This window comes from Chenopodium album, chromosome 17, assembly GCF_948465745.1.
Source record: "Chenopodium album chromosome 17, dcCheAlbu1.1, whole genome shotgun sequence".
Taxonomy (NCBI): Eukaryota; Viridiplantae; Streptophyta; class Magnoliopsida; order Caryophyllales; family Amaranthaceae; genus Chenopodium; species Chenopodium album.
The window spans coordinates 33,724,568-33,744,372 of NC_137850.1; the positions used below are offsets into that span (position 1 = coordinate 33,724,568).

At 34.3% G+C, this 19,805-nt stretch overlaps 1 long non-coding RNA gene across 1 annotated transcript; it reads right to left on the minus strand.

Moving 5' to 3' along the window:
- Window positions 1-2,410: 2,410 nt before the first annotated feature.
- On the minus strand, window positions 2,411-3,599 carry LOC145587810 (uncharacterized). The gene is made up of 3 exons (XR_014101440.1): window positions 3,326-3,599; window positions 2,825-2,861; window positions 2,411-2,689 (listed from the first exon to the last, which is right to left on the minus strand). It is a non-coding gene; the product is annotated as an uncharacterized LOC145587810 (long non-coding RNA).
- Between the last annotated feature and the right edge of the window lie 16,206 nt (window positions 3,600-19,805).

The window sequence follows — 19,805 nt, forward strand, 5'->3', positions numbered from 1 at the left end:
TTTGGTCCCAAATCTCTATTTCAATTATTTGATTTAATTGTTTTATTTATTATTTTCCTTGAAGTTACTAACGTGTGTATTTTGTTATTAGAAAGAGGTACGAGGCATCGAAGTAAGTAATTTAATTGCTTTATTGATCTTTTGATATAGAAATCATGCTCAGATTATTTTGTTAATTTCTAGTATTATGTTAGGATGTTTTATTGCTTCCTAGTATCATGTTTAGGGTTAACTAATATTTCTGATATTATGAATGTTTATGATGCTTCCTATTTCTTTCCTAAATCATGTTAGTATCATGCTAGGGATAAAGATTTGATCTTTAATGTTTAGTGACATGCTAGGGTTTGTTATTAATCTTGTTAGTAACATGTCTAGGATCTTGCTAATATTATTATGCTTTATTAATATGATGATGATGATTGTTATTATGTTGCTTGATATTATATTTATTGTTGTTGTTATTACTTGATCACGCCCTCTCTTGCAGGTTTAAAGGGAATTTGTACTTGTAATCACGCTTAATAAGATAATTAATAATCTTGTTTAGGCTAATATGATTATAATTCTAGTGATCGCCAATAATAGTCTTGTTTGTGTATTAATATTTAACCAACATAGATAAGCAGGTTTAGGGTTAACCTACTGACTGCATGTTAGTCAGAAAGCGCACATGAATACGAGAAGAATAAAGTAGAGGCCTATTTTTAGGGCAGATTCAATCTCTTTTAGGTTGGATTTGTACCTTCATCCCCGAACTTCCAGTCATGGTTCCAGACCTGTTGGAGTTAGCGATCTCCTGGATCGTTAAGGGGTGTAACCTTCACCCTGTGAACGGTTTACAAGTTCCTAAAACTTGTTGGCGACTCTTTTACTCTAGCTTCCTTCCCTTTGGACGCCACCATGCTTAAGTGTATGATCACAGTGGGCTCAAGTGTGGGATGCTTGAAATATTCCCTACACCAACAAACACACAAGCACACAATTAGCAAGCTGAGTACATAATCGTATTTAAACACACTAATTTAACATGCTTTCACCTATCAACACACAACTTACCTCGTTGCACCTGTTTTCAAGCACACAACATACAACAAAACTTCTCAACTAAGTAACTAAATAATTTATTTAGTATTGATTACGCATCGAACGGATTTCCCCCCTAACCTGCCCCAATAAAGGGGTACTAACATGGGAGCTAACCGTGCCAGTATAAAATAACCACTTGTAAGTGGCGGAATTCCTGCGCATAATAATAAAAGGAAAATACAGCGTCCTGTACTCCCAGTAGAAGTTATAGTTAAATATTAAACCCCATAACTCCCCCAATATGTTCATACTCAAGGTGTATACGTTCCAAGAGTTTTGATGCGTAATTTCTTTCACGTTACGTTATTTACATATTATTAAACTTGGTGACGACTCTCAAACCATAACATAATAAAACATCATAATTATCCAAACAATTAAACATTCCAATTTAATTCTTGAATATTTAGTCACCACATAATATTTAATGTTGAACCTTTTTTAAATCTATCTCGGTGTCAAAGACACCTTAAACGCGTAATGCGCCAAAATTCCTATCCCTCAGTGTTAGGAACCCCTTAAGTGCACTAAGGCACCAACATGTATTTTATTCCTCGTGTACGTAGACACTTACATAGCTCCTTTCTCATGCTTATAGCATCAATAAAAATTATATGAACCATAATAAAATTCCTTTTTAATATTCCAAACCAAATTAAACATGTAACTTAATTAAACTTGCTTTCTATCATGCTATAAATAAAAGTGTGGTTCATATTCAACATGCTAAACGATTATTTTCCAATCATTAATCCATCACAAATAAATCATGCTTCATAATTCAATCACCAATATCAACCAATTAACAATTCCCAATCATAATCTAGCATGATACTACTTGGGATTAAATAATCAAGCCTAACATGTTACTACATCATCAAAAATATGCTAAGTACGAGAACGTACCTCGTATATGATCTTAAAATCGCCACAACGAATAGAAATCGCTTACTTCAAAGTCTCCTACAAACCAAAATCATAATATCACTACTACAAAATAGACGATATAGAACGCCTAAAATACACAATATAGATCGCCTTAGAGGCGTTCTTCAACTAGGGTGCCTTATAAGGTATACAAGTCACCTCTTGGAGGCGTTTTGTATTCTCTCTAATATAAATCACCCATCTATGGTGAACGTTTCCTTTTCATTGTGTTAAATCAATAAAAAGCAAGGGAAAGGGGACGATTATCAAAAGAAAAGCGTTCTATATTCATATAAAAAGAGGACGCCTATATTTGTTGACAGTCCTCTTGTCTTAACTTTTTTTATTAAAAAATTTTTTTTAAAGAAACCCAAATACATTTACCATAAATTGCTAAAAGGAATCCAATAAACCCTAAATCCAAATAATTCATTAGAAATGGAAGTTACAAATTGATGAATAACAAATCATTTCAAACTAACTTAATTAATAAGAGTACTACAATTTACATAATGATAAATTAAAAACCAACCTAACTTCATAGCTACTACAGTTTATAATCCTAAACCCAACTCTAATATCTTAAATAACTACAATTTCTTCAATTAAATTGGTGAGGTCCTTTGACTTCAAGTCTCCAACACGTTGATAATTGGAGTATCAATTATGAAATCTGCAACAAGCCAACAACGAAAGAACAATTAGATTAAAAGTTTAAAATTTACATCTGTTTCAAGAAATAAAAAAAAAAACAAAAAAAAAAAACTACGAGTACTAAATTAAATTAAGGAAGAAAGCTCCATCGTACAATCATCAATGGTGTTTTGCTGCGAGTCTGAGAGGTCCTACGCATCATGTACAACAAAGCAGGAATTTAAGAAAATTATATTCATCTAAACCATTAAATTTTGTCAAAAAATAGATCAAAATTTAACCTTTATGAATAAAGCATATATACATCAGTAATGCAAAAGGGGGGAAAGTAATTCAAAAGGGGGAAAAACAAGAGAGTAACATTGTTAATGGGATAACCATGGATGTTAGATGTGAAAAACCAATTTCTCGATTTCGTCATTTAGAAATTTTTGATAACTACCTAAATTTTTTTAACCATCACACCCAAAAAATTAAAAATTTGAAACTAAAGTGATGGGTAAACACAAACCAAATTATATAATTGAAATTACCCCCACTATGAAAATTTTTTGATTGACCGAATCAAAACAAAAATGTCAAAAATTGCAGAAATAAGAATGAAAAATTATGGGGGAGATTAAAGACTTGAAAATTTAAGCTAATGATTTTGTACCTGGGTTCATGAACGAGGAGCGGTAAGAACTATGGGTGCGATTAAGGAGAAGCGGCAGTGATGGAAAATCTGATAGAATTGTTGAGGGCATTAGATTTTATTTTTCATTTTGGAGATGAATTGGTGAAAGTGTGAAAAAGATAGAGAATTTTGTTTTTTTTTTTTTTTTACGAAGAGATAAAGGAATTGAATAATAAGAGGTGTGTAACTGACATAGAGAGGAGGAAGAAACGGAGGTGGGTACTGGGTAGGGTTTAGCTGTTTATTTTTTTATTTTATTATGTTAACTTCAAATAGAACAGTTAACTATAGAAGGCATTCTATATTAATAAGTCATATTTTTATAAAAATAGTAAAATAATTAAATAGAGCAGTTAGGTAGGACATGCGTTCTATATGATTTAAGATATAGAACATTCATCTATCCTAGGCGTTCTGTATAATTCTTAAGAACGCCTATCCAGCTTCACAGTTTTGTATTAAGTGTTACTTTTTCAACTTTTTGTGGTAGTGTATGGCATTAAAATCTACTCCACACAAATTCCAGCAATATATACTCTTATTAAACCACTCATAATTTAATTAAAGCAAGCTGAAAATTAATTTAAAACCTCATACTTTAATCCCAATTAATGGATAGTCAAATTACTTCAAGAAACTTAATTTTTAGCATATTAACAAAAATTCCAGCAATATTAATTCATGAAAACTTGCTGTAATTAAACTTTAAACCCTTAAATTAAAGGTTTAAACCACCCTAAATCATATTTCTTCAATAATCAATTATTTATAAATCTAGGATTTTAAAAATTGGGGCCTTTTAATTAAATTTAAAATCTGAAAATTAATTCACATCATACTTAAAATCAATCATCATAAAAAAAACCATCACAAAACTCATAATTTATAATAACATCTAGGATTAAACCAAAGAAAAATAAAAAAAACAAATTTTTTTTAAAGGAGGCCGAACAGGAACAGCAGCCACCACGGCACGGCTGGGCTGCTGCCGTGCCCTGCCAGTGCCGCCGCGGCTGCTGGCCGTTGTGCCAGTGGCTATGGTGGCGGCCGGTGGTGTGTGTGGTGGTGGCTGGCCGTGCAAAAAGGGGAAGGGGAAAAGGAAGAAAAAGAAAAGATAATAAAGGAGAAGGAAGAGAAAGTTACCTTGGGTATTCTCCACTCTGGACAAAGTTTAATTTGCCCAAGTGTTGAATATTTATACCCCGTTCTCTAGAAACTCTTCTTACGTAAACTTTCCCTTTTTAATCTTTCCTAAACCCTTTTCTAATAAAATTTTACGAAAATAAAACTTTCCTAAATTAAATCCCAACTTAATAAACTAATTAATTAAATAAAACTTTCCTTTATAAAATATTTCCAAACTTATTTAAAATAAATATTTAAAATGCCATAAATAATTCATTTCAAATTATTTAAATACCCCACAAAATACTTATTAAAATAAAATACATATAAAATACGAGGTATTACAGCTGTAATATTAATTGTACATTAATATTACTGATCGGAAGTGGCCTCCAGGTAGGCATTCCGATCACTTGACCTCACTGAATAATTAGCTTTATAATAATTATGAACCCTCTATCAGAATAATACACTTGTTCGAAGGACACCATTCCTATCAGATATATCAAAGGCACCTCCGATCATGGATTACATCTATACCATTTTTCTCCTACGAGACTTATTTCTTACATAGATGCCGATTGGGGCGGCTGCCCGCCCACACGGCGCTCCACTTCCGGGTATTGTGTTTATTGTGGTGATAATCTTTTCTCGTGGTCTGCAAATCGACAGGATACTTTGTCCAAATCAAGTGCCGAAGCATAATACAAAGGTGTCGCTAATGTTGTTGCTGAATTATGTTGGCTCCGGAATCTATTTCTCGAGTTACATTGCCCTATTCGACGGGCATCCTTGGTTTATTGTGATAATATCCCTGCCATATACTTATCCTGCAATCCGGTACAACACCAACGTACCAAACACATTGAGATGGAAATTCATTTTATACGAGATAAGGTCGCTCTTGGTGAGATCAAGGTCTTACATGTTCCGTCTTCTTACCAGTTGTAAACACCTGATTGTGTATCTCTAAAAACCAAACCAGTGATGAGTATTTTTTTCATGTCATGATTGTGTATCCCCAAAAACCAAACCCAGTGATGTGTAGTTTTCATGTCATTGATTATCAAGTAAAGTGAAATGTTGAATAGTCTCGTGAATTCCCCTGTTTTCTAAAAAGTTTTAATAAAATAATTTATTTTTTATTCCGAAAATCATTCATTTCATATCCTATTTATAGAAAATGTATCATCCAGTTATTTTGTCCATAATATGGATCCAGTAATGGTATAGTTGGATGGGGCTTGAAAAGAACTTTCCAACGATATATTATAAGCCCAATTCTGAGTTATAACGAGGAAGTTATGGCCAAAATATTAAACTGGGCTAGACCTGGCAATCCTGACCTGACCCGAATGACCCGACTCGAATGACCCGACCCGCAACCCGAAAATTGACCCGAACTCATTAACCCGAAAATGACCCAAACCCGAACGAACCCGACCCGACACGAACCCGACCCGAAGTGGAGTTGACTCGAACGTGACCCGATGCCCAAAGTGACCCGACCCGAATGACGCAACCCAAAATTGACCCGAAACACGAAGTCGACCCAGCCCGAAATGAGACGAAACCAGAAGTGACCCGACTCGATGGTAACCCGAATTGGTTGACCCGAAACCCGAAATAACCCGACTCGAAGTTATTGACCCAAATCGACTCGAAACCCGAAATGACCCGACTCGAATTAACCCGAAGTGATTGACCCGAAATATAATTACCATTATACGTGAAATGACTCAAACCAAAAATAATTGATAATTAAAATGATCTAATTAATTTAGGACTGATTAGTTTTTTTTTTTTTTTTTAATTTCTCTCTAAAATGGTGTAATGGATTACATTATAATTATTTATATTACCACTGCTTTCCAAAAATGAATAATTTTCTTAGGGGAAAAGATTAAAATTCTCAATAAAATCTTCTAAGGAGTAGACTGGTAGAAAGGTAGAGTACATCAGTACAAAACCCAAAAGTAAACCGATAGTTCTTCAATGCACTAATGTATTTTCAACTTTCAGCTTTAAAAAATAAAAATTAGTGCACCTGCAACAATACAACTACTAAACTACTAAAGCACATGTATAAAGCACTGTCAAAACGGTTTGACAGTTCGGTTTCGGTTCGGTTTGAAATCGGTTCGGTATTAAATCGGGTCGGTTTGAAATCGGTTTAAGTGTCTCGCGGGTCGGTTCCAGTTCGGTTTAAATAGTTATCGGTTCAATTCGGTTTCGGTTTATTCTTGAGCGGTTTTAATTCGGTTCGGGTTGTAAACAGTCCGGGTAGTAAACGGTTCGGTGCAGACAGGTTGCAGTTTGTTAACTGTTCGGTGTAAACGGTTTTTATCCCGGTTCAAACAGTTTCGGGTTGGAAACGGTTTCGGGTTAGAAACAGTTCGGTTCTTTTTCGGTTCAGTTTATAACTAGTTCGGTTCTTTTTCGGTTCAGTTTATAATTGGTTCAGTTCTTTTTCGGTTCAGTTTCTAACTAGTTCGGTTCTTTTTTGGTTTATTTTATGGTAGGAGGATTTTTAGTGGCAGGAAGATATTTTATACTATGATAATAATTTGGCAGGAAGATATTTTATACTATGATAATAAATTTTCAATAAATATTAATTTGGCAGGAAGAATTTTTGTACTATGATAATTAAATTTCATTTAAAACACCTTTTAACTTGATTTTAATATTCTCTTTATAGTAAGCAGTTTGTAGCCGATTCGTTTATAAGCGGTCCGGTTCATAAACGATTCAGTTTGCAAGCGGTTCGGTTTATATACAGTTCGGTGCAAACGGGTCACGGGTTGTTAACGGTTCGGTGTAAACGGTTTTTATCCCAGTTCAAACGGTTTTGGGTTAGAAACAGTTCGGTTCTTTTTCGGTTCGGTTTGATTTCAATTCGGTTTAGAACTGGTTCGGTTCATTAACAGGTTCGGTTCTTATACGGTGTAACGTTATTCGGATCGGTTCGGTTTCGGGTTCATTCACACACGGTTTGGGTCGGTTTTCGGTTTCAAAAAAACGGTTTTTAATCGGTTCGGTTCTCATTTGGGTCGGTTTGTTTCGGGCAGTTAAACGGTTTCGGTTTGAAATTTGACAGCACTACATGTATGAATTTCAAAGCATCCCTTATTAGTTACTAGTATATTACATAATGTTAGCAAATTGCAACTTGACATCAAATTAGAGTTTATATATGAACAAATCATGTCACAAGCAACTAATAAAACCCATTCACCAGTCCTGAACCATAAGGCTATAGCAGCGTACAACATCCCTTGAGCATTTTCTCCATATCAGCGAGAATTGCAGCCACAATAGTCAGCCTTGAAAAACATTGTTTGGACAAAAAAAAAGAGAAAAGCGGACATAAAACAATCAGGGGAAAATTAGCATTCTTGACACCCCACAAAGGCCTAACTGATAGTAAAAATCAGAAATAAAATAGACCAAACAACATCATTTCTATACAAAAGAGAGCCCTGAACTGAAGCAAACTTAGGAGCAGGTTCTAATATATTGCACAAGTTCTAATAGGCAAAAAAAAAAAATACCAAAGATATAGCTAATACAATACAAGTTCTAGCGTTCTTGATTTTGTTCAACAATGGTCTTTTTTTTTCTTTTTGTGAGAATGAAGTCTTCTTACTTTCTTAGGAGAGTTAGACTTACTGTTTAGTCTTTACTCTTTAGTCAGACTTACTCACGTTTTTTTTTTTGTAAATATTAAAAAAAGTTACTATTGAAGTAAAATAAGAGGGAGATTTCCCACTATTTTTTTAACTAAATTTATTTTGGAGGGAAAATTTTCACTCTACTTTTTAATCAAGTATTCAAGTAAATTGTTTTAATATGGTCTATGGCACAAAAATTCCCTCTAAAATTTTCAAGTGTAAGTATGTAACTTTTTAATTATTGAATTTCACAAACAATTAACAATCTTATTTCTAAATTATATCCGAATATCTCACGATATATAATTTTGAATAACCTTCGGGTGTTCCGTGCGCTTAATCACAAAGCAATAGACGTTAAAAAAATCCATTGTTTAGTTTTATAAATATACTACCTTGTGTCGTCATGTGTCCCACGAGTGTCGGTGTCTGATACAGTGTCTGACACGGACACAATTGGATGAAGTGTCCATGTATCCTACTATACTACAAGACAAGAACGTTATATCTTAGAATTAGTATTCCTACTATGATAGTATAGTAACTACCGTCCATGAATTTGTTACGAAGTATATTAATTTAGTTGTACGCGTAACACTTGCAATATTGTTAATATATACCGATATACGTAGTAAATGATATAATTGAGTAATGATCAGTAAATAAACAAAGAATTTAAATTGGCTTGTTTGAGACCATAAGTCATAACAATAATTTTAGAATAAAACGAATCATTTTATAACAAATATTCAAATCCGTTACAAAAAGCTCACGAACACGCTCACTCATTCCCCTATTACTCAATTGGACTATTAGTCAATAACTAGTGATGATAATTAAGAAAAAATGATTTAGATAACTCTTCATGTTTTAAATATTGGAAGATCCAATAATAAAGTATTATCCTATAATTTTAGATTATAATCTTAGATAATCAATACTTGTATTTTGTATAACATTATCAGAATTGTTGATTATAAAAACATATCTGAGAAGATAAAATAACATTATTATTATTTATTTATTTATGATTGGACTTAAAAACTCATTTGACCCGAATCGACCTGACCCGACTCGAACTTGACCCGACTCAAACTTGACATTTGGACCTGAAAGGTGACCTGACCCGAAGTGACTCGACCCGAAAAGACCCGACCCGAACTGAACCCGACTCGAACTTGACCCGACCCGAAATTGACTCGACAACTTGACCCGATAATTGACCCGACCCAAATTGACCCGACCCAAACTTAACCCAACCCGAAGCTTTGACCCGAATCTGACCCGAAACTCGAATTAACCCGACCTGACCCGACCCCGACCCAAATATTTGTTGACCCGAAATTGACCCGACCCGAAATGACCCGACCCGAATGACCTATTTTCCAGGTCTAAACTGGGCCTAAATCGAGTTTTATATGCGGACTCAATGATCATGTGGAGGGTCCGTTAATTGTAATTGTACGTATTTCTAAAGTTATTAGGATTTATCTTAATCTTCTAGAATTATCTAGAAAGTTATTTTGAGCTCTAAACGTATTAGGATTGATAATTATAATTATTATTTATTTTGAAAAGATAAAGAATTCTACATCGGATAAAACAAGTGTTTTAAAAGGATTAAATCTGATTTAATAAAATATAAGTACGGACTCCGACTAACCCAATTATATTGGGAGACGTATTCCGTACGAATTTTATCGTACATCGCACCGCGATAGGTCCATCGCACCACGATAAGCTTATTGTTGTGCGATAGAGCCATCGCGTCGCGATAACCCGGCCTGTCGTGCCGTGATGGAACCAGTTTTATTTCGAATCAAATTCTAACTCTTTTCTAATCTTTTTCGGTCGTTTTTCTCTATAAATAGGGACAATTTTCCTTGTTTTCGATTCACCAACAATCATCAATCATCTTCTCTTTCTCTCTCTAAGCTAAAGCTTATTATTTTTCTCTCACTCTTGATTTTCTAAACTTTTTCTAAACCTTTTTCATAAACACATACACCATACGTCCTTCACGAGACTTAAATACACCTAACCAAGCTCGAAGTTGCCTTAGACCTCGACGTAAAAGGTTGATAATTTTGAGGGTTTGGTTCCAAATCCTTATTTCAATTCTTTGATTAGGTATATTGTTTAATATTTTTCTTGAAGTTACTAACGTGTGTCTTGTTTTGATAGAAAGAGATACGAGGCATCCAAGTTTAAAGGGAATTTTTTTTTAAGACAGTTTAAAGGGAATTTGTACTTGAAATCATGCTTAATAAGATAATTAATAATTTGATTTTAGGCTAATATGATTTTAATTCAAGTGATCGCCAATAATAGATTTATTTGTGCATTAATAATCAACCAACGTAGATTAAACAGATTTAGGATTAATTTAATGATTACATATTGATCGAAAAGCGCACATGAATATGAGAAGAACAAAGTAGAGGCCTATTTAGGGCGAGTTCAATCTCTTTTAGATTGAATTCGTGACATCATCCCCGAATATCCAGTCATGGTTAAGGACCACTTGAAGTTAGCGATCTCTGTGATCGTGAATGGGGTGTAACCTTCACCTCGTGAATAGTTTATAAGTTCATAAAACTTGTTGGCGACTCTTTTGCTCTAGCTTGCTTCCCTTTGGACGCCACCATGCTTAAGTACATGATAACAGTGGGCTCAAAGATGGTGTTTGAAATATTCCCTACACTAGTACACAAATATTTTAACAAAAAGATTACCTCAACAACTATTTTTAGACTTCAAAGACCGTCTCAGCGTTCAACCTCCTCCCTCTTCGACTGCGGGGGTGTGATAGATAAAAAGGTTAATATTATCTTGTTAATATTATGTAAAGATATATCTTGTGTAATTAGGGTTCTCATAATTAGGTTTGTAAATACCTATATATATTGATTAATGATAATACGCCGACTAACGAGAATTACACGCACTATTCTATACTTTTAAACTCAATTTCCTCCATTGAAGCTTATTCCTACTGTTAATTGATTGACACCTCGGATCGGCCTCTCGCTTTCGACGATTTATCGTCGAAGGTGGAACTACGTAATCTAGGAACTAGATTCTGGGTAACGACATAGGTAAATTACATAAGGGAGTAAGTTGAACAAGGGGGTAACTTTGACTAACAATATGAATAACGTTAAGTTCACCCGATCAACAGGTGATTCCAAATTTACCCTCATGAGAAACGCTTCTTGTTTCTCAAGAAGAGAAACTTGGAATTACCACTTTGTTACTATTCATATTATTACTTGAATTATAATTTAACTCTAGTGAACCAAAGAAACTATAAGTATCAGTTCTAGTAGCAGGTTTGTAAGCGCTAAAATTACACGGGGTTATCCTGTCATAAATGGTTTTTTGTGATGGGATTTTTTGCCCTTTGTAATTGGCTTTTGCGACAGGATTTTTGCTTGTTGTAATTAGCTTTTCAAATGGGATTTTTTCTCGTCGCAATTGTCATTTTTGCCCGTCGTATTTGTCTTTTGCAATGGGATGTCAGGATTGCAATGAGAAAAATGTTCTACGACGGCCCCTTTCTAGGACAGGCTCTTGACGGAAATCCTATCATAAATGGTCTTTTACGACGGATTTATGACAAGATTTCCCTTCGTTAAAGAGCTTTTTCTTTGTTGTGCAGAAAGTATACTACTACATACACATTATACATATCTAAAAAGAGCTAAACAAATTTCTTCTTTTTTGGCATAATTTAAGTTTATATGGCTCTACCTTTCACCCAAAAGTGTTTTTGTATGTGAGTGGTGTATAACTTTAGGGAACATATCGTCGATACAATTATTGAACACCAAGGTTTAATGGTAGTTAAATAATAAAACTTTGAGAAGTTTTGGTGGTAAAAAAGAATTCGTGATTTATTTTATTTTATTTTTTTTGGTAAAAGTCAAAAAATCCATAGAATAATCCCTAATTTGCCGATTTTCTATAAATAATCTCAACTTTTGATTATTTTGCAATAATCCCAATGCAAGTTTGAGTGTGTTTTCTTCTAACATTCCCAACTGCTCAACTAAAAGTCGACAACCTATAATACCGGGTTACTTGAAACGTGTTAAGCCATACCGTGATTTGTCCAACATGGAGATATTAAATTTTTTTAAAGGCACAAAATTATTATTGTCTTAAAAGATTTACTGAAAATTAGTGGCAAGCAGAGATATTAATTTTTTATAAGTGGTGGCATGATGTGGCTAGCCATCATGAAGGTTATTTCGTTAGTGTTATGGAGGTTACTCGACCAGTGTTATAGGGGTTACCTTGTCACTATTATAAGGGTTACTCTTCGGTTAGTATTATAGGGTCGGGGTTACTTAGTTTGTATTATAGGAGTTACTATGTAAGTGTTATAATAGGGAATTACTTTATTCGTTTATAAGTGACCACATGGTGTAGCTTGCCGTACACAAAACACCTTATTTTTTATTTATTTTTTTTATGTCTCTCTTCCCTAATTACCCACCTCTATCTCTCCTATCCGTAGAAGACTAATCTATCCCCTCTTTCACACTAACGGCCATAGCCACCACCACACCATCCAATTTTCTTTCTCCTCTCTCGTTGTTTGACTTCGCTTTCCTTCCACCTTGGTCATGAACTTATCTTGCCATTTTTATTCTCACATCAACTTCATCCTCTTTTTCTTAGAGGAAAAATCATTATTTCTAGGGTTTTGCCCTCAATTTTCCCCTAGATGATATGAGTAATAAGTAAATGTCACGTGACGCTACTTGTTGTAAATTTTAAGTAAGGTTGAAAACAAAAAATTTAAAGACTGATATGTGGAAAAGTAGCAAGTATGAGTAAGACACTAACTACAAAAAACACAAAATTACAAGTAAGAATTCATGCCAAAGGTATAGAAATAGGTATAAATGGATTAAACAAACTATTTAACAAATAAAGAAAAAAAACAATTACCCCCAATTTTCCAAAGTCATCCATTCCAAACCGATCTTCTTTATAAGCTTTGCTCATCTCCTTTTTTGTCCATAGTTTTAACCTCGGAAACTCATTCCACTCAAGTGGATTCCTATTTAGTCTATCAAGATAGATCAGCTGCGTTTTACGTAAACAAACATAACATCAGGTTTATGACTTCTAGGTGAACTAAACATTAGTTTAAATTCACATCTTTTGAGGAGTCAACTTACCGACAAAAACAAAGTACACCCACCACTTCCACCAGCAAACGCATTGTTGTAAAACCTTTTAGCAAAGCTTCCTATTGCATGTGATCATCTTGAATGAGAGAGCACCAGTTATAATTTTTAGCATGTTTCGCATCAGCAGCTGCATGCAGATGTTTCTTCTTCAGGCGATGACAAGTTGTTGAACAGAGTGTATTCAACATCAGCAAGGAGAAAACTTGATGAAACGCATCCTCATTAGTACATGGAGCCTCCAAAGCTTCAACCAAAGTCTTCCTTGTTATCCCTTCTGTCCCGGAACTATAAATGGTGCGGTACTTTACCACAACTTGTCCTCTAACTCCTTATCAACTACCTCTATTGGTACCGGTCACCGTCCATGAGGTAGGCCTAGAACCAAGTGCACTTGAATAGGAGCAAAAGGGAAAACCATCTCACTTGTAGTGCGAAGGCACTTCTTATCCACATTTACCCAAATACACAACAAGTATGCCAACAGTCAAGGTAACCTCTTCCTAACAGCATAAAATAATGTGCCAAAACCCATTTCTCTGACTATTCGAGTATTTGTTTCATCAAATTTGTCTAATACCTACCAAAATTCTCAAAAGGGCAATTCACATTCATAGACTACAAAATAAAGGAAAAATTTTAGAACAGATCAAAGTCTCAATTTATCTCATTAAAACAGCAAAGGTCTCAACAAACATACCGTCTTATCATATTGTTGGAACGTTTTGATAACTTTCCCAGCCTCCTTTATCCTACTGTAGACACCTACTTTTGGCCTCCTATCTCGTCAGGAAGTGCAATGATGTTACAAAAACCCGTTCTTCATGCTAGGTCAAAATTGAAGTGTTTATGGACTACGAAATGCATTATGAAATAAGTTAAAACCTATATTTGAGACAAAGTTATCTTAGAGCCTTTTTTGATTACTAATTAGGCCAAAAACGTGCTCATAAATGTTTAAACTTGATTAATAGCGGACCCAAATGCGTCAAATACAATGATTAGATCAAATGGATCCTACATTGTTGAAAACCGAGCCAATCAGATAAACCAAACACCAAATTTCCATGAAATGACTATACAAATGGATAGCCCTTTCAAAGGGCTTTCCAACGGTACATTATAATCCCAATTCCGAGTTAAAACAAAGAAGTTATGATAAAAACACTAAATCGGGCCCTAGAACCGACACCCTTGCACTCCAACGGCCATATCTTTTGACCCATAATAGATTTTAACCTAATTCTAAGGGCATTGGAAATTAGACATTCAAAGCATTCTAATGATATCTAACACGCCTTAATCCAACTTCAAAATCAAAAGTTATGGAATTTTAAAAATGCGTTTTTGTATAAGACAAACCGCACCGAGCGCAACTTAGTGAGTTGCGTGTGCATGGCGCGCGCAAGTCAAAGAGATGTGCATGGGTGATGAATCACATTTGTATAAGGTTTTTAGGCACGTTTATATTATTTGTTATCCTTTTTTTCTTAGTCTTTTTTGTTGTTTTTAGGGTCATATTTACATAAGTCGTCATTTATCACTCTATTACGCTTCGTTAGTGTATTTCTTAATGTTTCAGGTTATTTCATAGTCATTTGGACGCTTTCGAAGTGTTTGGAGATGATTCAGATGACATTTGAATGGAAATCGATGGATCGAGTTCATTGATTGAGGGATTTATGCTCGTGGATGTTGTCTCTAAGGATTTTTTGCATGGGAAATGAATATAGCATCCACAAGGATTGATATGCACTTTTCAGAATTGAATTTGAGTTAGAAATAAAGGAAATCAAAGGTTTGCAAAGTATCAAAAAGGACCCTTGTGCTCTGTTTCAGCCATAACTCGGGTACTACAGATCGTATTGAGGTGATTCAAGTTGGGTTGGAAATTAGACTTGAAGAGCTTTCCAATGATAGGTCGCAGGCCTTCATACGATTCCTAGATTGTGAATTACAGCCTTCCTAAGTCGATCCTACAAATTTGCCAGTCAAGCGCCCAGCCACTGGGCGATGGCTAGCTTAGCCGCATTCACGAGCCCTTGAATCTGCCTAGCCCGATGGAAATCCATCGGCCAATGGTCGTCATCGCAGCCAACTTCCACTCGACCATCGGCCACCCATCGAGCGATGGGTCTGGCGTGCAAAACCTTGGGCTATTCGGCCTCCACCGACTTTGATTCTCCAAGCGACCAATCACAAAGACGACTTTTGTTATTTTTATTTCCTTATTTTATTTTATTTATTTTATTTAGGATTAGGCTTGATATAAATACTTGAGAGGATTTTATTTTCTTCTCTTATGCTTTATTTTCTAGATTAAATGTTTCTTTAGTTTTCTTCCTCCATTGTTAAACCCTAGTTTATTGCTCTCCATTAATTCAATCATCGAGGTATTTCATTTATTATTTTCGTTCTTTATTTTATTACACATGAATTCAAGTTTATTTATCTCTTTTGTTTTGTTTATTTCAATTATGAGTGAGTAGTCGTTTTCTAGGGCTAAGTGAGGGAAGCCATATTTATACCTTGATTATTTGTGCTTTATTATTTATAAATTTATGAATTAGGGTTTGAATAATTCCAATTGATTTGTGCTTTATTATTTGATTCATGAAATTGGCCAATATCATGAGTTGATTATTTAGCTAATAAAAATTAGAATTGAAAGATCATATTTTTAGAGGCTTAATTACAATTGGCGAATTTGACTAAGTTAGCGACCGAACAACATATGTTAATTCATAAGTGTTAATTCCCGACCGTAGGATTAACAAGTGCTTTAATTATTCGACCTAGTTTATTTATTAATGGATTGTTTGCATTTCTTGGATTGGTATAAGAATGGTTGACCGAACGTTGCCCTAGATCTTTATTTATTCGAGAACAACCTTATTTTAATTATTGTCATACTTTAGTTAATAAATCATCAAATCACTCTTTGCTTATTTAAATAGTTTATACAATTGGGCAAAAAACTAATAGAACATGTCTCCCTGTGGGATTCGTGCCCATAATTGCTAAGTCTCTGCTAACAATAGACATCGTGCACTTGTGGTATAACTTTTTATTCATCAAGTTTTTGGCACCGTTGCCAGGGAGACGACTTAATTTTATTTAGCTTCTTATTTGGTGATACTAATTTGTAAATATTTTTTTTTCTTCTTCCTTTTCTCTGCTAATTCTTCTGTTTGCAGGTTTCCTTGTTCTTTTGTGGATTTATTTCAATGGCTATTTTTAATTTTCAACAACTTGAGAATGAGGTGTTTTGGAGATATTATTATAGGCTTCGTGACTTTGTTGGTCCTAATCATGGAATTGAAGAATGGGATATGTGCTTAGTGATTTATAAGGGTCTAAATGAAGAAACTAGGTTTATAGTTGAGTCTATGTGTGGTGGAGAATCTTTTGATTGGGATTTTATTGAGTGGTTAGCTAGAGATATATATGAGTGGGAAATGACATTGTATGCTAAACCAACTCTAGAAAATTTCTCTTCCTTCACTTGTTTGACCAATACTCCATCCCCTTGCTATTGCCCCCATTGCAATTCATATAATCATGATGCCTCTTCTTGTTCTTATAACAACACTTTCATGCATGTTTCGAATCCCTCTCCCAAGTATGAAGTGCATTCTATTGTAAAATCTAGTGCCTTACCATACATTTATGATGATGATGAAGGGTGGATTAAGAATGAAAATTTTCAAGATAGCATTTATGAAGTAATAGGTATTCAAGATGAGAACAAGGTGCATATGCTAGATATTTTTGAGGATGATGAGCCATTATGTGATGAATTATTGGTTGAAGAATCATTAGATATAAAAATTCAAGCTAAAGACTATTGTGTTGAAAAGCTTTTAGAAGAAGAGGAAATTATTGGTGCAATCAACCATGATGAGCCAACATTACCTTCTCCTTATGTTCCATTTATTGAGAGTCTTAATCTTGTGAATTCATCCTCTTTGCTATGCTCTTCTGACATTCTCAAAGTATCTCCATTACATGACAGTGGCAAAGTGGACCTTGATGTTCAATCTAAAAGTTTTATATTGCCCAAGGAACAAGTAGAGAGTAGTTGTAAATTCTTTCCCTTTTCTTTTTATTTTGTTTTTTCTTTCGCTTCTTCCTCTTATTTTTCTTTTCTTTTCTTCTGATTTTTTTAACCCCTTGTATTTCAAGATTTTTGTGCTTGCAGTCAAGCCATATGTGGTGCTCAATGATATGTTTGCAGGGGCATATGATAAGTTACTCAAGGCATTGGATTCTTCCGATTGACGATTCAGTAGGGTCGTGCGGGACTTTAAAAACAAGCGCTAATTGGGAGGCAACCCAATTTTCTTTTTATTTATTTATTTATTTATTTATTTCTATTTCCTTTTTTTATTTCATTTTTTTCATTATTTAAATAATAATGCTAATGTGTGTTCAAGTGAGGAACTTTTTTGCTAGGTATAAACATAGCTATGTTCCTTAGCTATGTCGGCTACCATATAACAACAACCGATTGTGGTGGAGGTGTCTATAACTTTTGACGCTCCCTTCTCTTACCCACCCCTTTGTGAGTTGTGCCTCTCCCTTATTTATGCTTTCGTTTCCTCTTTGTTCACATTGAGGACAATGTGATGTTTAGCTTAGGGGAGGATGATTGTCATCATCACTTTATGCATGTTAGTTATGTTTTAGCTTAATTTTTATTGCTTTGTAGGTGTTGTATGGTTTGTACCATTCATTAGGAGTGGGGGTTTACATACAACGAAAAAGAATGTATTGCTTTCTTAGTTTTTTTAGTTGTTTTTGGTGTTGCATACTTGTGTCTACATTTAATATTTTTTTAACTTCGAACCGTGTGCTAATTTGATTTGACTCTCTTGAGCTTATTTTGATCTTAGTTATAATTATAAAATTTAGTCGGTCTGTGATATACATTGCTAACTGCTTGACATTGTGTGAATCAATTGAATGGTTTGTGGAAAGATTGGTTGTCTCATATCAAGTATAGCTAACCAATTCTCTTGTTAGGTCACCGTACTTTGTGTTTGTGTGATCAATGCAATTAGTTATTTCAATGACTTTGGCTTGAGATTTATTACTAATTTGATTATGATTCACGCATGTCGCACATGATAGATAAAGGCCATGTTCTTTAGGTAACCTTCAAATGATATTTAGATACATTTGTTCCATTTTTGCTCACCCATATTGTTGCATTGTCCATTCATTGATATATAGCTACATTACATGCCTCTTTAGCCCCATTGGTTACTATTCCCTAGTCTAGCTAGCTTAGGGAGCTTATTGACGTGGTGTCGTCGTTTGTGTGTCAAGCTTCAAGTTATAAAAAACATGGTGGAATAAAGATTGAAAAAAAAAGTTGTATTTGTAGTTGAGAAGTGTTACTTGAAAATGTGAAGAAAAAATAAAGAAAAAAAATAAAAAGCTTGTTTATGTGTACTTCATTGAAAAAGCCGAAGAATTGAAAGAAAAAGGCAACGAAAAAGGAAAAAGAAAGAAAATAATTATTCATGACGATGTATAATTGATTTCAATCTTGGTTCAATATAATGTTTTGGACAAACTTGGTGTTGTCAATTGGAGAATGAAGTTTAGATCATTAGTTGGTCGTGTTTATGTTATTGCTCCCCAAGTTGGCTTTTTTGCTCACATTTTCCTAAATATTATCCTACCTCTTTACCTTAGCCCCATTACAAGCTTATAAAGTCCTTTTGATCGGCATGTCTGTTTTGTGACTGAGTGAACGTTATCTCTTGCTACCGTCAAATTACCCTTTGTTGCATCAAATATTTATATTCTACAAGGTGATCCAGCGAAGACTAGCTTGATTGGGAAATCGTTTGTGGCCAAGTTTAGTTTCAATTGTGGATCATGTTGTTGAGTGGTTCTATTTGTATCCGAGCTAGATTTTGGTCTTAATAAATTTGGTTTCATTGTTAGCTCGAGAGTCGAATTGGACTTATTCTGGTTTCCTAAAAGTCTTATTTGTCTTGTTTCTCCGTCTTGAGTCTAATGTTGCTTAGGGACAAGCAACGGTTTAGCTTGGGAGAATTTGATGAATTACATTTATATAGGATTTATAGGCACGTTTATGTTAAGTTTATAGTAGCTTTTAAGATCTTTTTGTTGCTTTTTAGGACGCAAATGCATAAGTTATTTATTTTGTGCTCTATTACGCTTCTTTTGTGTTTTTTTTAATGTTTCAAGTGATTTCATAGTCATTTGGACACTTTCGTAGTGTTTGGAGTTGATTCGGATGATATTTGGATGGAAGCCAATGATCGATTTTAGTGATCGATGAGTTTGTATCCGTGGATGTTGAATGAGGATTTTATGCATGAGAAATGGAAATAGCATCCACAATGATCGTTATACACTTTTCGGAATTGAATTTGAGTTAGAAACCAATTTAAACGATGTTTTACAAAGTAGAAAAACTAA